Source organism: Pongo pygmaeus, chromosome 2 (genome assembly GCF_028885625.2).
Source record: "Pongo pygmaeus isolate AG05252 chromosome 2, NHGRI_mPonPyg2-v2.0_pri, whole genome shotgun sequence".
NCBI classification, from domain to species: Eukaryota; Metazoa; Chordata; class Mammalia; order Primates; family Hominidae; genus Pongo; species Pongo pygmaeus.
Genome location: NC_085930.1, coordinates 190900736 through 190919736, shown reverse-complemented (window position 1 = coordinate 190919736; position 19001 = coordinate 190900736). Strand labels below are relative to the sequence as shown.

At 39.5% G+C, this 19001-nt stretch overlaps 1 long non-coding RNA gene across 2 annotated transcripts in view; it reads right to left on the bottom strand.

The window, feature by feature from the left end:
- The window catches only part of LOC134739205 (uncharacterized), a 129770-nt gene that overhangs the window by 39965 nt on the left and 70804 nt on the right, over positions 1-19001 (bottom strand). For both annotated transcript variants that reach the window (XR_010125793.1, XR_010125794.1), the window contains exon 3: positions 938-1223. This is a non-coding gene — a long non-coding RNA (uncharacterized LOC134739205). The remainder of the gene's footprint in view (positions 1-937; positions 1224-19001) is intronic.

The following is a 19001-nucleotide window of genomic DNA, read 5'->3' as shown; positions in this document are numbered from 1 at the left end:
GAGGAGGAAACACTGGTGAGTTTAAGACATATATATATAAGTTCCTAGGCTGAAAACAATCAATTTACTCCACTAATAGTCTCTAGTTTCTAAGTCTGCGGAGGAAAAAAACCAACGGCAATAACAAAAACCCAGCTGCTTTTCCCAGTACTGCATTACGAAAGTAAAACATTGGTTCAAGTTGCCATTAGAGGGCGCCAAAGAGCAAGCCCCCATCACCCCTCGCTCGACTTCCCGCAGAAACCCTCCCACCTTCCAGCTTCGCCATGCTCTGTAATTCCTTCTCTCAGGTAATATTTCCTGCTTATCCTGCCCTCTTGCATTTCTGTCTTCCTCTATGTCAATCTCTTATAAAAAAACGAGGTATCGCCATGTCCCCTTCCTCTTGTTTTGCAACTTCCCCCCACCCCTAACCACCACCAAATAGTTAAGACGCCGATTGAAGTAGTAGCAACCCCTTAATGATATGTACCTTTTGAATCAAATCACTCTTTCCATTTAGTAACATTGGTCTGGAAGAGGTTCTTTGTGGGGGTGAAATGCTAGAGTTTAACATTTTTAAGATGGAAGCCTGAATTTTTCATTAGTGGGTTTCTTTCTGGGGGCTCACAGATTTCTTCAGTTTCATAGTAAAAGAAACACACCCTTGTAAGACAACCGATTAAGTTCAGTACCAAAACCTCCAAAATAGAATGAAATAATGTCATTTCATTTCTGCATTTGTTAAATCTAAATTAGAATTTAATTCCAAAAGTTAACGCTTTCAGACTTAAATCTACCAGTGTTAAATGACTGCCACACAGGGTGTATTTCCAGATCTCTTAAAGGTCAAAAGAAAAAAAAAAAGAAAGAAAAACAGAATGAGTGGGGAAGAAAGTGAGGTGGGGGGAGGAGTGAGCTAGCAGTGAATGTCAAAGTTGGGTTGCAAGCTACTTACATGTCCATGCCAGATCAGGGTGTTGTCTTGTAGCAGTTTGATTGGCAGGTAAAAAAGCGAAAGAACGTGAGGGCTCCCTGAGCCTCTTGTCAGCCCAAGCTTGATCACTTCTCACCGGACAGAACCAGTTGAAGGAGCTTGCAGTTCCCCTCTCGTCCTTCATCCAAGGCACCGTGAATCCATTTCGGCTTTTCTTCCCCCCAGTCTTTCCATCAGCCTCCTGCCTTCACCCGCATCGCCTTACACCAGCCTCCAAGACCTAGCCTAGCTTTGCCACTGCAATCCCCTGCAACAAGAAAAATCGTTTATGGCTTAAAACCCCAAATGGCTGATTTTTTAAAAGAGAGAGAGAGGGAGAGGGAGAGAGAGAAGAGAGAGAGGGTGAGGGGGAGAGAGAGGGGGAGCGAGAAGAATGCACCCAGAGAACAACAAAAAAGTCAGTTATCCTAACACTGCTCTATCCCCCCACCGTACAGAAGAAGAATAAAAAAAAAAGCTTTATGTTTTTTCAGTGGGTATTCAAAGATAATTTGATGCCATTGTTTCTGCTACAGATGGTTCTTTTAAATACAATAACACGGCTCTTTGTGCAGGCTACCCACAATAAAAATCGAAAGCGTTCCCCTGAATAACCATTTTGTTCTCTCTTGTATGGGGCCAACAAAAGATGCCGTGAGGTAATGGGTTCTGTTTATTGAAGCCATAGAATAGGGGTTTGATAAAGATTTTTTTAAAGCAGAAGACCTTGCAAGGTCGGGCTGATCTCTTCATATTTTTTTATTAAAATATTTGTCCAATAGATTATTCCTTGGTGCAGCTGCAGGTTTCCTCCTCAATTCTTAATCAGCCCAAACATCTGTCTCTTTGAGGAGGCTTTTAAAAATCTACAGTTGTATCATTGGTGCAGTAACCTTATCAAACCCTGAGTTTTTAGGCTCAGTACAGGCAAAGGCAATGAAGTTTCAATTCTATTTGGTCCTGATGGGGTGAGGCAGAGGGTTGGGGGAAGAGGAGATAAGCAACCCCAGATAGAGTGACTGAAAAAAAAAATGAGACTTTCCTCTCCCCCACTCTCTGGTTGGCCGTGCACAACTGTATGAGCCAGACACACAGATCACTGAGGGCTTCTTTCATCCCAAGGTGTTTCTCCCCATCTCTGCAAGACCCCGCCAGTACGCGCATGCTAGACAGGGGCTGGGCATGTTTTCTTAACATACTTGCCCTTTCCTCCAGTAAGGTCTCCAATCCTGGAAAACCTAGGATGGGAGCCCAGTGGGAGGAGTGGAACAAGCTAAAGGTTAGTCTTTAGCACCCAGAAGGTCCTACTTTTGGCTCTTTTTGATTCATCATTAGCTAGCTTTGACTCACTAATTGCAGCCATGCGAGGGACTGGTGGCCACAGCCTTCCTATTACAGCACCCTATCCCCTCAGGCTTGCTCTTACAGCCACCTGGCTTCCTCCCTCTCAGTTCCACAGAGAGCATCCGCTTCCTCTCACAAGGGAAGCCCTGCCACCTAGACCCCCCCTAAGGTCTGTATCAACTCTGAGAGAGCCTGAACACTTGGCAGTGAGGGCGCTGTGGGGGATGGTGTTCGTTACCAACTAGGTTTGTCTACCTTTCTATAGGAACTAATGCCAGGGCTCTCTGGGCCTCCAATAGCCCAGAGTGACAGGAATCCACTTTCATGACTCCTGCTCTGTGTTGTCACTTGTGGCAAGACAATAGTGTGGAAAAATGGCTTTAATCTTAAAAACATGTTTTCACTGGATTCTCTACCTCTGTCCTCCACCCAGTTCATTTCTCCCTTTCTTCTCATAAACCATTTTAAAGATAAACACTCAAATGAATCCCTCGACGTAACTGATCTCAACTTCCACTTTCCCTTTTGGAAACAATTATGTTATTGGTTTACAATTGGTCTGGAGTCATCTAATAAGGAATTTTCACGGACTGTCATTTAAACACCAACTAAAGCCTTTCCTATGAAGCTTGAAAAACAAATACATCAAAACAGAAAATTAAGTAATTTTTCGCATGGTTGTTTCTCAAAAATTCATTTTGTATCACAGGATAAAGAGTCCAATCTCAGTTAGAAAAGAATGAAAGTCAAGACAATACTAAAAAAGTTATGCACCTCCCAATACTCTCTGGATCAAGAAAAATGTGTCTGTAAAAGTGTGAGTGCATTGGGGGTAGAAGGGAAGTGAAGAGAGTAAATCAAGAGTGACTTTCAACAGAACAGGCTAAGGTGTGTGAATTTGTTACTTATGGTATTGTAGGAGAGGGTAGGGGCATTATACAAAATTAAATGAATACTAGAAACTTCTTCCAACTAAAGGTGGAATGAGGAAGGGTGAATGTAAAATGTTTTAGCCAGTGTTTTCATAAAAAATAATCCACTGGAATAACTGAAGATCTCTTCCTGCTTCTTGTGTCATATATATTTTTTGGATATCAAAACTTACAAAGGATGCTCCTAACTGAAAAAAAAAACATTTCCTTTCTTTACAACAACCTGAAAGAATAATCTGAACTGCTGTCTTCTTTCCACTGAGGGGTTTTGGGCTGAATCTAAGACTGTAAGATAGGAGTGCATCCGTGAGTAGCCCAAGGTGACTAAAGGTGAGGAAACCTGATATATCTTATTACTTGGATCTATTCAATCCTAGCCATAAGAAAGTTGAAAAATCCCTCAGTTGACCTCGCTCTCCTGTGGGAGATCAGGACGACATATTTTTTAGGCAAGTCAGCAAAAGTTGTCTCAAAAACTGTAATGCAATGACATCCCATCTGACATACGGAAAGGCTTCAACGTTTAACTAAAAAATGTGGAATGTGAAATGCAAGGTGCAGGGCCAAACTGACAAACTGTCTTGATAGATGAGGGAATCAGGAACCAGTAGTCTACAACTGGAAAACTGCTTTTAAAAAAACAAACAATAAACAAACCAAAAAACACAAACAAAAGCACTTTCTGTATCCAGAGGGCAGACACTGAGGTGACTGACCAGTGCCTCTCTGGTTGGAGCAAACACACATCACCCAGACGATGCTGGGTTGTAGAAATGGCTTTCTCACGGGCTTGGGAAATTTATGGGCATTTATTTAGAGGTGGCTCTGAATTGGAAACTTTACTGTTCAAAAGCGCTCTGGAGCCAAAGCTGAACCCCATATTTTACAAGCGCAAGCCTAGCTAGGGAGATGTGGAGGGTGGGGTTTTCCCCTCACCCTCAGACTGGGACGTCGGTGAATAAATATCATTCAGCACAAACCACCTAGATTGAGGAAGAAAAAGAGAAAGGTGAAAAGGAGAGGAGGAAAGAAGAAAGAGAGGGAGGGAGGGAGGAAAGAAAGGTAAAGAGGGGAATTTACAAAAAGGGAATTAAGCGGGCTAATGGCAGACAGGATCAGCAAGAGGGGCACCCGGGACCTGTTTTTAAATAGCGAGTGCTGCTTATAAGGAAACACGATACGCACGATCAGGGTCTGGATGTTCCAGTGAACCAATGATCATATACATCACGGGTTTCACACAGATGGCAGCATGTCATTCTTTAGTTATCAACTACCGTGAAAGCTGTGGCTTCTCTCTCCTTAAGCAATCAATCACGCCCTGACTGGCCACTTTCCACCCTCTGCACGTGGAAAGAAATCGGACTCAGACGGCTCGAGTCCCGAGCCCTCGGCCTCCCGGTGCGGGCTCTGGGAGGCCGGGGCCGCCTCTCGTGACGCGCGCGCTCCTCGCCCTCCACTGGCCGCCCGACTGTGGGGAAGCGCGGCTCCAGCTGGCGCAGCGGCGCCAGGTCCGAGGGGGCGATTGCTTCCCACTTTCTGCGGGAGGTTTAGAAACGCGGGTGCTTTTAAATACACCTGGGTATTATGAGCATGTAACCTGGCCTAATACGATTGAATTATTCCCTTAGAGAAAAAACAAAACGACCCGACACCCCACTTGACGCGCACTTCAAAGAGGCCGGGGGCCGCGGCGGGGCCGACGCCCACGCTGAACGCGACCTGTCCCAGGACGTGGCTTAAATTCAAACTCTAGCTTCGAACCTGTAGCCCGAGAACGCGCGCGCGCGTGCGAAGAGACCTGGAAACCTCATTTTTCAAAGCCTCTAGAATAAACTTCTAGTCAGCCTGCTCGCCGCCTCCGTCCTTTCCTGGGTCTGTGGAAACCCGAGGAGAAACGGGGGCTGAGGCCGAAAGTGTCTTGAGGGATCGGGCCCGGCTGGGTGGGTCGGCCTTGTCCAGTTTCGCTGGAGTGGGGAAGCGGAGGCGCGGGCCGGCGGGCTGGGCTGCCCTGTGCCCCCAGGAACTGCGCCACCACCCGGCTGTGTCCGCCAGCCCCCTTCCGTGCGCGTCTGGACCCCTGGCCTAGCGCGGCTCGGGTGCGGCCCTGGCCCCGAAGGAGGCTGAGGCCCCTCCTCGGAGCTGTACTGGCTGAGTGAGTCGAAGCCCGGGCTTTCCAGGCCCCCGTTCCCCACGCGCCTTCACCGGCTCGTGGGCTGCTCCGAGGCGCAGGCGGGCGGCCAAGATCTTGCTGACTTTAGACTCAAATGCGGAAATGAATTTGGAACCGTCTGTTCCTCCGGGTGCACAGTGTGTCCAGTTGGGTTCGTTCCCCATACCCCGTGGGCGAAACGGCGAGCCCAGGAGAACCTCTCTGGGGGGCTGGATCGTGGTTCCCTGGAGACCGGGGAGGGTTCGGGAGTGGAAAGTCAGGTACCGAGACTGGGCCAGCAAGGGACTGGGAGACACTCTCAGAGGAGAGCGGCTCTCAGGTCAGGAGCCACGGACCTGGAAACCTGAGGTGGGGAAGGTGACAGTGCAGGCTCGCTGGCGGCCTGTCTGCTAAGTGGCCATGTACCTAGCCAGCATGGCCTGCCTTCTCACCCTTCTCACACTTCTGGAGCTCTGAGGCTCCCTCAGTCTGTTTTATGCTCTGGGACCTGACAACAGGGACTAGAGAAGGGTGTAACTAAGTGGAAATTTAGAGGTAGAAGCAAGGCCTGTGGAGAGCCTTTAAATCCATTTAAATGCCTTTGTTATATACAAAATGAAGTTATACGTACAATCGTGTTTTGTCTTCATGTGTTAAAAGTATTAATTTTAAAATGCTAAACACTTAAAATATGCCACAAATTTTGTGACCCTTTTTTTCAGTTTCTTAATTTAACGATATATCCAGTGTTTCGATAAATGGAAATATCTCTGATCTCTCAACCTCTGAATAACAGGTTACTGGAGAGAGGAGAAGGGACCATGGATATTTGTCTGGTGTTTCTCTGGCATATCCTTACCAGGACCATGCTTTGAAAATCGCTTCTTGCATCAATCTGAGATAAATTTACTCGATTTTTGGGTAAAATATTAATATCATCTGTTGGACTTCAAGAACAATTGAAACTAAGGCCATTTTCCAAGTGTACACCTTATGCATATTGTAATTACCAGTACGTAGTTGGATCTCCTAGACTTCTATTCTCTGAATCAAAAATCACATGAGGCAACCCCATGAACACAATTGTAGACTCAGTGCAAAATCTGTACGTAAAAGTTGGAAAAGATATCTCTAAGTGTAATGGTTATTTTTTATTTTTCTAATTCATATGCCCAACAATAGGGAGCTGGTTTGGGTGGCTTACCGATACAGTCTTAAAGAGAGTAAGTATTATGGTGAATTTTGAGAGAAAAGGAGAATGCCATTTTGAGTTTTGGCGGTGGAAAGGAATTAATGATCCAAAGAAACTGATTTCACGAATTTTTGTTCATATCTCCCCCTCCAGCTCCTCCTCCTAACACTCTCCCTTCACCTTTGAAGAAAGAGCAACATTTCTATTTGCTTGAGAGTAAAAGAGGAAAGGAACCAATCTTTAATGAGTATCTATTATGTACCAGATACTTTCTCTTATTTACTTCTCATAATAATACCATAAAATTGGAATTATTATACTTCCCCTCACCCCAATGTCCCCTCATTACAGAATAAAGGAAGATCCAGCTAGGTTAAATATCTGTGGTTTCACAGCTGAGAAATAGTAGATATGGGTTTCAAATCTAGCTCTATAACTTTAAAACCCAGTCTGGTCTTTAGAATCTGGTAGACTGAGTCCCCACAGACTCAAGCAAGCATCACTGGTTGCCGACTGTTGTGGGTACAAGAGAAAAATTTGTTATGAACAAATTTGTTGTGGGTTTGTCTTTTTCTTCTCTCCTTTCTCTGGAAGGAAGCCTCTTAATTCTGGCTCCCCTTAGGATCTTTTGGCTATGGAGAAATTGACTAACAGCAGTAATATAAAAGTCTGTGCCTTTTTCCATACCAAAGTTGGGCCTAGAGTTTAAACTCAGTTTTCAGATTATAGGTCTCAACTGGCGTTAGTTCTAAGGCTACCCATAGGCTGGCTTGATCCAGGTAATGATTTCATGAGGACAGACTCACATAGGTCAAACTAAATATCACTCTTAAAACTCTAGCCTCAGAAACCCAAAGGATGGGAGGGAAATATAGTAGTAGCAGAACACATGACTGCTAATTAACCTTATTAACATCCGCAAACCAGTGAACATTTATACTTTTATTTTTTCAGGAAGGCAATTACAATTTTTTGCCTTTTATTAACTACCTCCCTCCACCCCTGATAGTCACCTATATCAAAACTGCCCTTTAAAAGGTCAGTAGAAATTATTTTAAAACATTCAAATATAAAAAAGTATTGTTATTTTAATAGGCACTGTGAATAGTTTAATTTGTATCTTGTATTAAATTAAACATATGGTGAACAGGGTATAATAGATTTTCTATAATTTTGCTGCCAATGTGGCAACAGCAGCCAGTTACTCTCACCAGCAGACTTGTCAGTGGTTTGTTTACTAGCTTATTTGAATTAAAATAAAGCTTCGCTTCTGCTGACTGCACATCATTATCTATGAGACCATAATCCTGCTAGCAAATCCTATATCTTCCAGAACTGGCTCTTTTGTTTGGGATTACTGAGAGCTTAGCCTATAACAAAGAGGAATAAGGCATCCCTCTCATCCTCATAATTAAGTGTGGGGACTAATTTAGAAACAAACCCAGAAAGATGTACTATTTGGAGTTATATTTCTTTACAGAATAGACGAGAAACAGGATAGGCCAAACACCTGATTGTTAACAGAATGTTTAAACTATTAAGCAAGTGTACTACAGGAATCCAGCTTGTTAAAATTAAGAGCAACAGCAAATAAGGCATTGATGGCCTTTGCACGGGGCAGTAATTCTGTATGAGGGATCTGAAGGTATGTTTGGGAAGAGGAAGTATTAGGGTGTCAAGCTGGAGAAGATGTGCTGTGTACTTTCTCAATGCCATTTATTGTCTTCTTTCATTTTTCTAACAGGCTGCACAATTAAGAGTTATTGTTATGAGCAGAACTGTTGACATGCTGAATAAAAATTAAAAAAAAATTTTTATTCACTAGAACAAATATAACTTTGGAAAATTGTCATTGGAAATGGTTAACATTTTACTTCCAAGGTGCATAAAATTTAGCAGAAAGAAAAGAATAGGTGATTTCCTGGCCCTTTCCATGGCTCAAAACAAACCTCCATGTATTCTTATAGCCCAATTCTATCTGTGTTTAAGGAGATAATTTTACAAATAGGATGTATATAAAAACAGCCTTCACAATCTACCATCCATGTATAAACTGATGTCTGTTTGTTAAAGAAGAGAGAAAACACAAGAGTTGATTTATCAATGTCTTCAGCATTAATTGTCACAGATGGGAATTCTGAGAACCTCTGTGAAACCAAACCAGACTCCGGCGAATTATAAAGCAGGTCCTTAGACTTTAAAAACATTTAGGCAAAGTGACAGTTCAGAACATCTGTTAGCCTTCTGTCTGAGTATAAACTAGATGTCATGGAGTGCACAGCTGTAGGCATTTTAGGCTTTTTTGCCAACATCTGTCACAGCAGTACAATAATATAGGTAATTATCAACACCTTATATAAACTGTTTGCTATTTTAATTTTTAGAAAGAGTAAAATTAGTGTTACAGTCCTTGGCAAAAATAATTGAGATGAATATAATCATCTTTATCTAAAGATGAATAAATGATCTGATCATTCTTTGAAAGGCACACATTTTAAATATTTTCTGCAGCCAATATGGGTATTATATCATTTTTAAAAGCAAAAATTGTAAGCAATCTTGTTTTTGAAAAATAAAAGAAAAAAAAGACAAACCACAAGCCAAAGTAATTTAAGGGAAAAAGAAGAAAGAGGCCAATAATTTGCTATCCAGAGTAACCAAAGTTGATATGATTTGTGGTAAAAAGATAGCATTTGTTAATACCACACATTGTGGCATTGATTTCATCTTCATAAAATTTAAAAATTCCTTTTATAATGTCATTATAGCACAATCTATAGTGGTGAATTATTTTAAAAATTGCCTTCCTCCTCTATCTCCTCCTGGTCCTAGAATTTTTGCAAAGAAATGGCAAATAAACCTGTAACTCATATTCTGCCACCTTAGTTAATTTGAAAAGCACTAGCTCCCCATATAAGTCTAAGGACCCTTTATTCCATTAATACCACCTGGATATGAATCATCTGCAGTGCATGTCCTAAGGTACTGGGCATTATTGTCTCATACCTGATCCTCTTGACCTATACCATAGTTGTTTTCCAGTCTAAAGGACTCAAAGCAGCAAGACTATATTCCTAAGCACCTGTTTGGGGAAGATGCCAGTCAATAATGTCTTATTGAAAGACCAGGTCCAGCTAGAGGAAATAAAGGAATTGAGCTGCAGTTGGATTTCATCATCTAAACATGCAATGTAATCTTAACCAATTCATTACACACCCTTTTTGTTTCCACTACAAAAGGGATGTTACCTTTGTCAGAGGTTGTAATTCCAGTATGTTCAAGCAAAGACAAGGGAGAAATTGAAAAAGTGCTATCAATTCTATCCACAGCCAGGAAGAGCCATAGGGTCAGAAGGCCATTGTCACTGCCCCATGTACAGTTCAGGCTAGACCACAGATAGCTAAAGTTTCCATTGCACTAGAAAGGTATAATAAAGGAGAGTCACAGAAAATACTGAATAAGAATCGGAGTAGGAAATCATTTTTGAATACATTTGGCTTAACACGTATGAAGTTGAACCAAATGGTTGTCTCTATTTGGCCAATAGTTCTGGATGCTTAGAAGTATGCTTTCTTAGAATAATCTTGTGGAGGAGGCAAATTTTATTAATAGGAGGTCACTGTGGCAAAAACAATGAATCACAAATTTCAGCATTTATAATCTAAAGGTCTAGAAAGAGTTAAAGGGGAAAGAGAAGGAGGAAGTAAATATAGCTATAAAGGGCAGACAGCTTGGCCAAAAGGAAGGATTAAGAATGAAGAAGGTGATAAAAAAAGAAAAAAGAAAATGTGATAGATACTGACAGAGAATAAGGCTATCTGAGAGCGTGGGGGAGGAGCAAAGGAGGATATTGATTACCAAATGGAATATTAGGGACCAATTTAAAATTTAGGGACTGTGAGTGTTAATGCTTCCTAAAGAGTGTTCCCTTGTAAGAAATGCGCCTTAGAGAAACATTTTAAAATAATACGTTAGTGGTATGGTTTTGAAGCCTATTCAGGTGGGTTCACTTGATACTTCTCAATGTTGTATTTCTTTACCAGTGAGGAAAACTCAATGTATTTTGAGGTCTAGTAAAGGGGGAAAAAAAGAAAGTAAACCATTTTCCAAACAACTTGGAAAATATCTTATTTTAATAATTAATTTGACTCCTTTAGGACATTACTTTTTTTTATCTGGTTTTAAATATTTGGAGCAAAGTAACGAAATAAGGATATCTGCAAATATTAGATATTTGAGTGAACTTCAAAAATCATTCTTTACTAAAGTTAAGCTTATAAGAAAATACATATTACTTTAGAGTTTACATTGTGAATTTGAAAGCACATTGTCTGTAAATATCTCTCCTTGATTGCTTGGCACTCTTGGATTGATAAGAATAGTACTTTGTTAGGGTCCACTTTACATTTTGAAAATTATTTGCTAGAAGTCAGAGCTAGCAAATCCACCCTCTGAAACACACACAGTTTGCAGTCAGCGTGCTCTCATCTTCTACCCTCTTTTGTGCTATCGCCTCCCCCGGCTTGTGCCCACTTCCCTCATCTTCTTTCATTAAGTGTCTTAATCCAGGCTGATCTTTCCTAGGTAGTATCCTAGGCTTGCCCCATCCTTCAGCTTTTCAAAATCTGAAACAAATGGCTAATAGATGGATTCACCAAAATATACTGATGACTGATAACAATGTGCTTTTTCTTCAAAGTTACTAGCCTTATGCCATAAGCTTTTGAAGGAGGGGGGTTGCAGATCTTGGTCATTTTGTATCCACTGTATCACTCAACAAAATGCCTTCTCCATAGCAAATATTCATTAACTTTTAAGTGAATATTTGTTGAGTTTTGTTTTTTTCTCCCTAAATCTAGTCATAAATCACTAAGTGAGCGTATTCTTTAAATTTTTTATTTTAAAATTTTGGTGACTTATATTTTAGGTTCCACTAGCTAGAGATACAGTGGTCAGGTAGAATTGAGCCTTTAAAAGTAATATTATTTTTTTCCCTATTGATGTTTATTATCAGCATAGTAAAGAGAAATTTTAAAATGCAGATGTAATCTGTAATACTACTACCTTTGCGCCATAAATAACATTTCTATATTCCCTTCTGATCTTTGGCCCACAAATACTTAAAAATTATATTTACGTGATACATTTATTTTTATGTTTATTTAATTTTACTGTGTTTTGAAATTGAATTTATCAGTACGGGATACAGCATTACTCTAAATATTAAAATTTCTAGTGGTGGAATTTTGGTCCCCACAAAAAGTCTGAGAAAGACATTTTTGGAATGGGGAGACCTTTTCAGAATTTTCTATCAAACTAATACAAGGCCAGTGTCCAAAAGTAGCTAATCTTTTATGATTTAAATCATAGGATATTCAGTTGTAGAAGGGGAAATTGGAAGCATGGAATTTTGGGAACTTAAAGTAGTCCTGAGAGAAAGAGAAGATCCAAACCGGGAATTAATAGTTGGTATTAGCTCCCATTTTAACCGTTGCTAACTGGAGGTATTTATCTGTCCTTCCTGGAGTCCATTTAGGTAAAAAAAAAATCCCAGATCTCCAAGTTTTTCTGTCCTTATTACAAATATATTCCTCATAATAGAGTTTTGTCAAAAGGGTTTGGATGTGTAGGCCATATTCACCAGCATGGAAAAAAATTAATTTTCCTATTATCAATTCAATCAGCCACTCCTACCATCACCCTTGCGGGCAGCCCAGAGTCCTTCACAGAAGAAACACTGGAATGTTTTGTTAATCAAGGGATCATATTGGACATTTTCAAGTGTAATGGAATTAATATTTTTGCCACTATAGAGCCAAAAAGATTTGGAAGAACTGCCACAATGCAGAGTTTAGCCTTGACTGTCCATTACTATCAAATACAATGATTAGAAGAATACAAAAAAGTAGTTGATTAGAAATATGCACTTGAATGCAGCCCATTTCTCTCCTTTCCCATACCCTATTATGACCTTAATATTCACTGTGGTACTTATATATTTAATAAGTAGTGATTCCCTTTAACATATACAACACACACACACACACACACACACACACACACACTACACATTCCTAGACACCCAATTGCAGGAGGCTAATTTGTTATGCAGTGCAGTTTAATCAACCATTTTTTCTTTAAGTAGGATGGCATTTAGAGCATTTTTCTTTCTTAACGTGAAACCAAAATCTTACAAGGCTGCCACCAATATGTAATATTGTCAGTCTAAACATAGAAGGAGATTGCTTCCTTTTGAAGCGCTAGAGTTCATAGGATCACAGAGCAAGATCTTCTGGAATTCTCTGTCTTATAATTCAGCTTATCCCAAAGAGGCCAGGAAATCAGGCCACAGGCCAGGCAGAGAAAACTGTGCTACATAGAAAATGCAGAGCTGATTCCCATCTTGCACCTGCAGAATCTGCTGTCAGCTGTTCAATTCTAAGTTCTGTGGCTTTTCCCGATTCCTGCTTGTTGGCTGTCTAATTTATTAACTCCTTAATATCTGCAGCAAAGACAGCACAGGCAAATATTTATGAGACCGAGAAAAACACACAAAAATGAAAGGGTGATTGAAGAGGCCGACTGAATTTTACGTTTACTTCAAAGTCTAAGTGGTCATTGCTGAGAATTGTTTCAACAGCTGCACATAGTCCAGAGTAGCATCTCAAAATTCAGCCTTGACTTCCTAGCCCAGGCCATTCATTCTACCTTCACCAGCCAGCTAGCCATTCAGTACATCATCCTCATTTTATGTTGCAGGCAAAAAGCCAACAAAAATATGGTCACCTTTAAAAGGCTTTTAAACAGTGAGCACCTCCCTCTTTTCCCAATTGTTCCTTGCCTTTCACATTCCTAGTTAATAGGTTTTTAAAGCAGTTTCCCCAACTCTTTTCCTGCCACATACTGTCTTGCCTAGCATCTATGCAGCAAAAGGCTGTTCTTCAAGAGGCTTTTATATCCATTGTACTTCTTTGTGCCTTTCAACGGCTAACTCTTCAGGTAGGGGCTAGGTTTCTTGTTTAGCATATTTCGCATGTTCCAAGCCATTTACAGCAACTACTGCAAAAGTGAAGATAAAAATAAAAATAATAAATACAGTCATTTTACATGAAGCTTAGGGGTCATGTCTGCAGTTTTCTATTTGCAAAGGTATCTCATAAATATCCAACAAGAGGAATACTTTCAGGGAGTGCACCATTTTGAGTTTACATGTAAAGGTTAATATAAGTTTATTTTCTTTTTATGAGAATTAAAGTTCCCTGGTAAGTCTTGGGGCTTTAACTTGTTGAAGCACTGATACACTATCAGGCTATTTGGAAATCCTTCTCCTTTGCCTGATCTTATCAAGAGAAAAAAAATAAGAAAAGGTTGCAAATCATGGGCACTAGAAAACTTGAATATCGACAGTTGGTAATGAGCTAAAGGTCTACATTTACATTTTTCTTTCAACAACTATTTAACAAGTATTTCTATTAACAAGTATTGTCTGCTGTGTGCCAGGAATTATGCTTAGGCATGAGATGTAAAGATCAATAAGAAATAATTTCTGTCCTAGATGAAACTCACAGTCAAGTGAGAAGAAAGCAGAGTAAATAAGCTATTAATTAAATGTATATTTTGAGAAATAATGCTTTGTGGCTTTGCTTGAAATTAAAATGGTTTGTTTAGCTCAGAGATAAGAAATCTACGGTAGGTAAATATGCTGCTAAAACTTGAAGTAAACAAGCATTTTCACTCCTGACCACTGAAAATAATAATGACTAGCATTCCCTTTTAAAATACTATAATTACAATTGGATATTCTTTTTCAGGCCCTGCAGTGTTGTATGCTTTATCTTCCACATTGAGACCAGTGATCTCATATGTTGCCAAAATGAAGTTTTCCAAGCAATGAAACCATTATAAATTATTCAAATACTTAAGTCTTATAATATGTTCTTTCTGCCTGGCTTTGTCCAGTGGGTGATATTTTACAGTAAGTTATAGAAAGCTAGATTAGTGAAGCCATTCAAGGATGAAACTGTCACAAGTTTTTTTGTCCTCTGTGCTACTGCTATGCCTGGAACAAACTTTACATTTGAATTATTTTCCTATCATTTGTTTGTAGTTCTTTCTTCTCTTTAAAGAAGGGATCCTACATTTATTCTTTATGATATTCCTCATGCCTAACACAGTGCTTGGCACATAGTATAGGATTATGAATGAATGAAGGAATAAATAAACAAACATGTTTAAGCTTTTCTTCATATGGAAGTAGAAAACAGATCTACTCAGCCACCTATGTCACTCTATCTCTATCTTTAACAACATATCTTTTTTGTTTTATACATAATACTTCACAGATTAGCTTCTAAGATGAGCTGGTTACTCAATATGTTCAACTTCTGATAGCCAGAAGTATCATATTTATTTTTTATTTTCACTGATTATTTATAAAAATACAATTAACATAGTTTTGTTAAGATAGATTCGGATGGTGTATTTAAGGAGGAAGTAACCACAAGAAGTACTTCAGTAAAAGGCCCAATAGACTGAGAATTTTTTTTTTTTTTTTTTTGAGACGGAGTTTTGCTCTGTTGCCCAGGCTGGAGCACAGTGGTGCTATCTCCGCTCACTGCAACCTCCACCTCCCGGATTCATGCCATTCTCCTGCCTCAGCCTCCTGAGTAGCTGGGACCACAGGTGCCCGCCACCAAGCCTGGCTAATTTTTTTGTATTTTTAGTAGAAACGGGGTTTCACTGTGTTAGCCAGGATGGTCTCGATCTCCTGACCTCGTGATCCGCCCGCCTCGGCCTCCCAAAGTGCTGGGATTACAAGCATGAGCCACCGGGCCCGGCCGAGAATTTCTATTCTACTCTTACTTCCTCTTAAAGTTTGGCTTATGCCAAAGTCACACTTACTTTTGATTAGAAATTATACAATTATAGGTCATGCTGTCATCAATCTCACACCCTATGTTGAACGGAATATTCTGTTCATAGTTTACAGAATCTAAAACCTTTAAAAAGTCTAAAAATGAACAGATGCTACAGAATATAGCTATGCATGCATCTAAAAAGAAAAAAAACCTAAGAAACGAAGGAAATGTCTTCCAAATCTTTATTAAAAATGAGTTATTTCTGATGATTTTTCATTTATTAATTTATTCAATGAATATTTATTGATCACTGATTATGTGAAGGGGGCTTATATAGGTGCTGTGAGGAAAAAAAAAATGAGTAAGAAATAGTTCCTGCCCTCAAAGAACTTTGAATCTGGTATATAAGATGACAATACAAAAATAATATATTGTAAAGCAGAATATAATTAAAATCTTATGAAAAGCACATTAGGGAGGTAAGATTTGAGTTGGACCTTGAAGAATGTAAATCTGCGGAGATGTGTGGAAGGTTTGATAAGCAGAGAAAACAGTATGATGTGCTAGTTAAGTTTTCTTGACTGGAACCTGGGGGACATACTGGGATGGGGGCTTGCATAGGTTAAGGTCACATAGTAGAGACATTTATATACAGACCATGAAGTCTAGACTTAAATTCAGGGAACACTGGGCAGTTATTTTTTAAATCAGAGAATAGAAATACTGTATTTTGGGGGAAGATTAGGCTGTCAATCTGTTAGATGGCTGGGTGTGAGGGGAGGAAAAACTAGCTCTGGGAAGCTGAGTTGGGAGGGTGTTGTGAAATTCTGGGATGGGAATATTATATTGGATTTTGGCTGTGGCAATTGAAAGAAGAAGATGAATACTGGATGAATAGTGTAGCTATTGGAGTATCCTAAATAGGAGTGATGAAAAGCAACAAACAGGAGTCCAGTATGGCACCAAAATTTTGGGCTGAGAAGAGAAGATTGGGGGTGTTGGGAATAGAAAGGGGAAAGTCAGGTGGAAGAACTAATTTAGTGGGAAATACATGAATTTGGTTTTGATCCTGTTGTATTTGAATTACTGTTAGAATGTTCAAGTTGGGGATAGCCTTCAGAGAGTAATGAAAATTGATGAATTTGGGAGATAGGCCAGGGCTGGAGGTAGAGATTTTGGAATCTTTGGCATAGTGATGATAATTTAAGCTATTCAAGGAAATAAAATCTCAAAGAGAGAGAGAAGGGGGGTGGTGAGAGAAGAGAAAAATGGAGAACCCAGACACCTACATTTAAGAAGATAAGCCCATAAGGGGAGACAGTGAGTCATCAAAAAGATAAAAGGAATACTAAAATTCCTTTAAAATTCCATCAAAAAGATAAAAGGAATACTAAAATAGGGATCAGGAAAGGAGTTCACAAAATGAGGCATGGTCAGTAGCAACCAGAAATTTTCACTTTTTCAAAAAAGTTCTCATGTTAAAAACATTGTCTATGTTTCTTCCATATGTCTTTGGTGTTATATGTCTCACAAATAATGTTCTGTGTTTGAAGGCATTCACACACAAAACTATTAGTAATCATTAAACTGGAAGCGTGTGTGTGGTGGGGAAGTGGCAGTGTCAGATTTTCTCTCTACTAGTCAGGTATGTTAGTCAAGGTCCCAGGAAGAAACAGATGGCATATTCAAGCTGAGATAATTCTAGGTTTTACTAAACCTAACAAGGGCTTAGTAAAGAAACTATTTACGAACATGTAGGCAAAGTGCAGGGAAACCACAAAAGATAATGTAATATCCCAGTGCCAGGAACAGCAGAAGTTAACATCCCTAGGTCCAAATAGATGAGCAGAGGAAACAATATTTGGAACTCAGAGAGAATGAGTGGTAGAGGGAGGACCACATGTACCCCACAGATAAGCACAACTATTATATAGCCAAGTGGTAGAGGTTGCTTCCTTGGCCAGGCTTCTGACTCTGGTCAAGGAAACAACAAGCCTGAAGGGACTTCCAGGAAGGGAACTAGGGAAGTACATATCCTGACCACACTCCCCTGTTTCTTGGATTTCTTGTTGGAGATTGGTCTAACACAGCTGAAAGCTAGCTCTCAAGGGAATACGTATATACATATATACAAGACTTCTGAGGCAGAACAGGGAGGGCAAGGGTCTGGATTGGTAAATGGAAGATATGTGGCACAAACTGGATTATGTGAATCTAAAAACAAAGCCATAGTAACCAACATAGCTTGGTACTGGCATGAAAACCGACACATGGACCATTGGAACATAATAAAGAACCCAGAAATAAATCTACACATTTATGGCAAACTCATTTTCAACAAAGGCACCAAGGAATGTACGTTGTGGAAAGGACAGTCTGCAATAAATGGTACTGGGAAAACTGTATGTCCACATGCAAATAAATGAAATGAGACCTCTCTCTCACCATCCACAAAAGTCAAATCAAAATGGATTAAATATTTAAATGTAAGACCTGAAACTATAAAACTATTAGAGGAAATTATTGGGGAAATTCTGCAGAACATTGGTCTGGGCAAAGATATCTTGAGTAAAAAAGCTCCTGCCTTACAAGACCTAAAAATCACAGGCAACCAAAGCAAAAATTGACAAATGAGATTATATCAGACTGAAAAACTTCTACACAGTAAAGAAAACAATCAACGAAGTATCAAGACAACCTAAGGAATGGAAGAAAATATTTGCAAACTATTTATCCAACAAGGGATTAATAATCAGAATATATAAGAAACTCAACTCAATAGTAAAAACCAAATAATCCAATTTAAAAAATGGACAAAAGATCTGAATAGACATTTCTGAAAATAAGACTTACAAATGGCCAATGCGTATATGAAAAAATGCTTAACAACCCTAATGATCAGGGAAATGCAGATCAGAACCACAATGAGATATTATCTCACCCCAGTTAAAATGACTATTAGCAAAAATAAAATAATAAATGCTGACGACTATGCAGAGAAAGGAGAACCCTCATACACTGTTGGTGGAAATGTAAATTAGTATAGCCACTATGGAAAACGGTATAGAGGTTCCTCAAAAAACTAAAAAATAAAACCTACCACACAATCTAGCAATCCCACTGCTGAATACATATTCAAAAGAAATAAATCAACATATCAAAAAGATGTCTATACTCCCATGTTTATTACAGCTCTAGTCACAATAACAAAGATATGGAATCAAGCTGAATGCCTATGAACAGATGAATGGATAAATAAAATATGGCGTGTATATACACAATGGAATATTATTTAGCTAAAAAAATGATGAAATACTGTCATTTGTAGCAACATGTATGGAGCTGGAGGACATTATGTTAAGTAAAATATGCCTGGCACAGAAAGACAAATATTGCATGTCCTTACTCACATGTAGGAGCTAACAAAATTGATCTTGTGGAGGTAGTGAGTAGAATGGTGGTTATCAGAGGTTGGGAAAGGTAGTGGGGAGGGAGGAGGTTACAGAGGGGTTGGTCAACAGGTACAACAAAATACAGTTTGATAGAAGGAATAAGATTTCACGTTTGA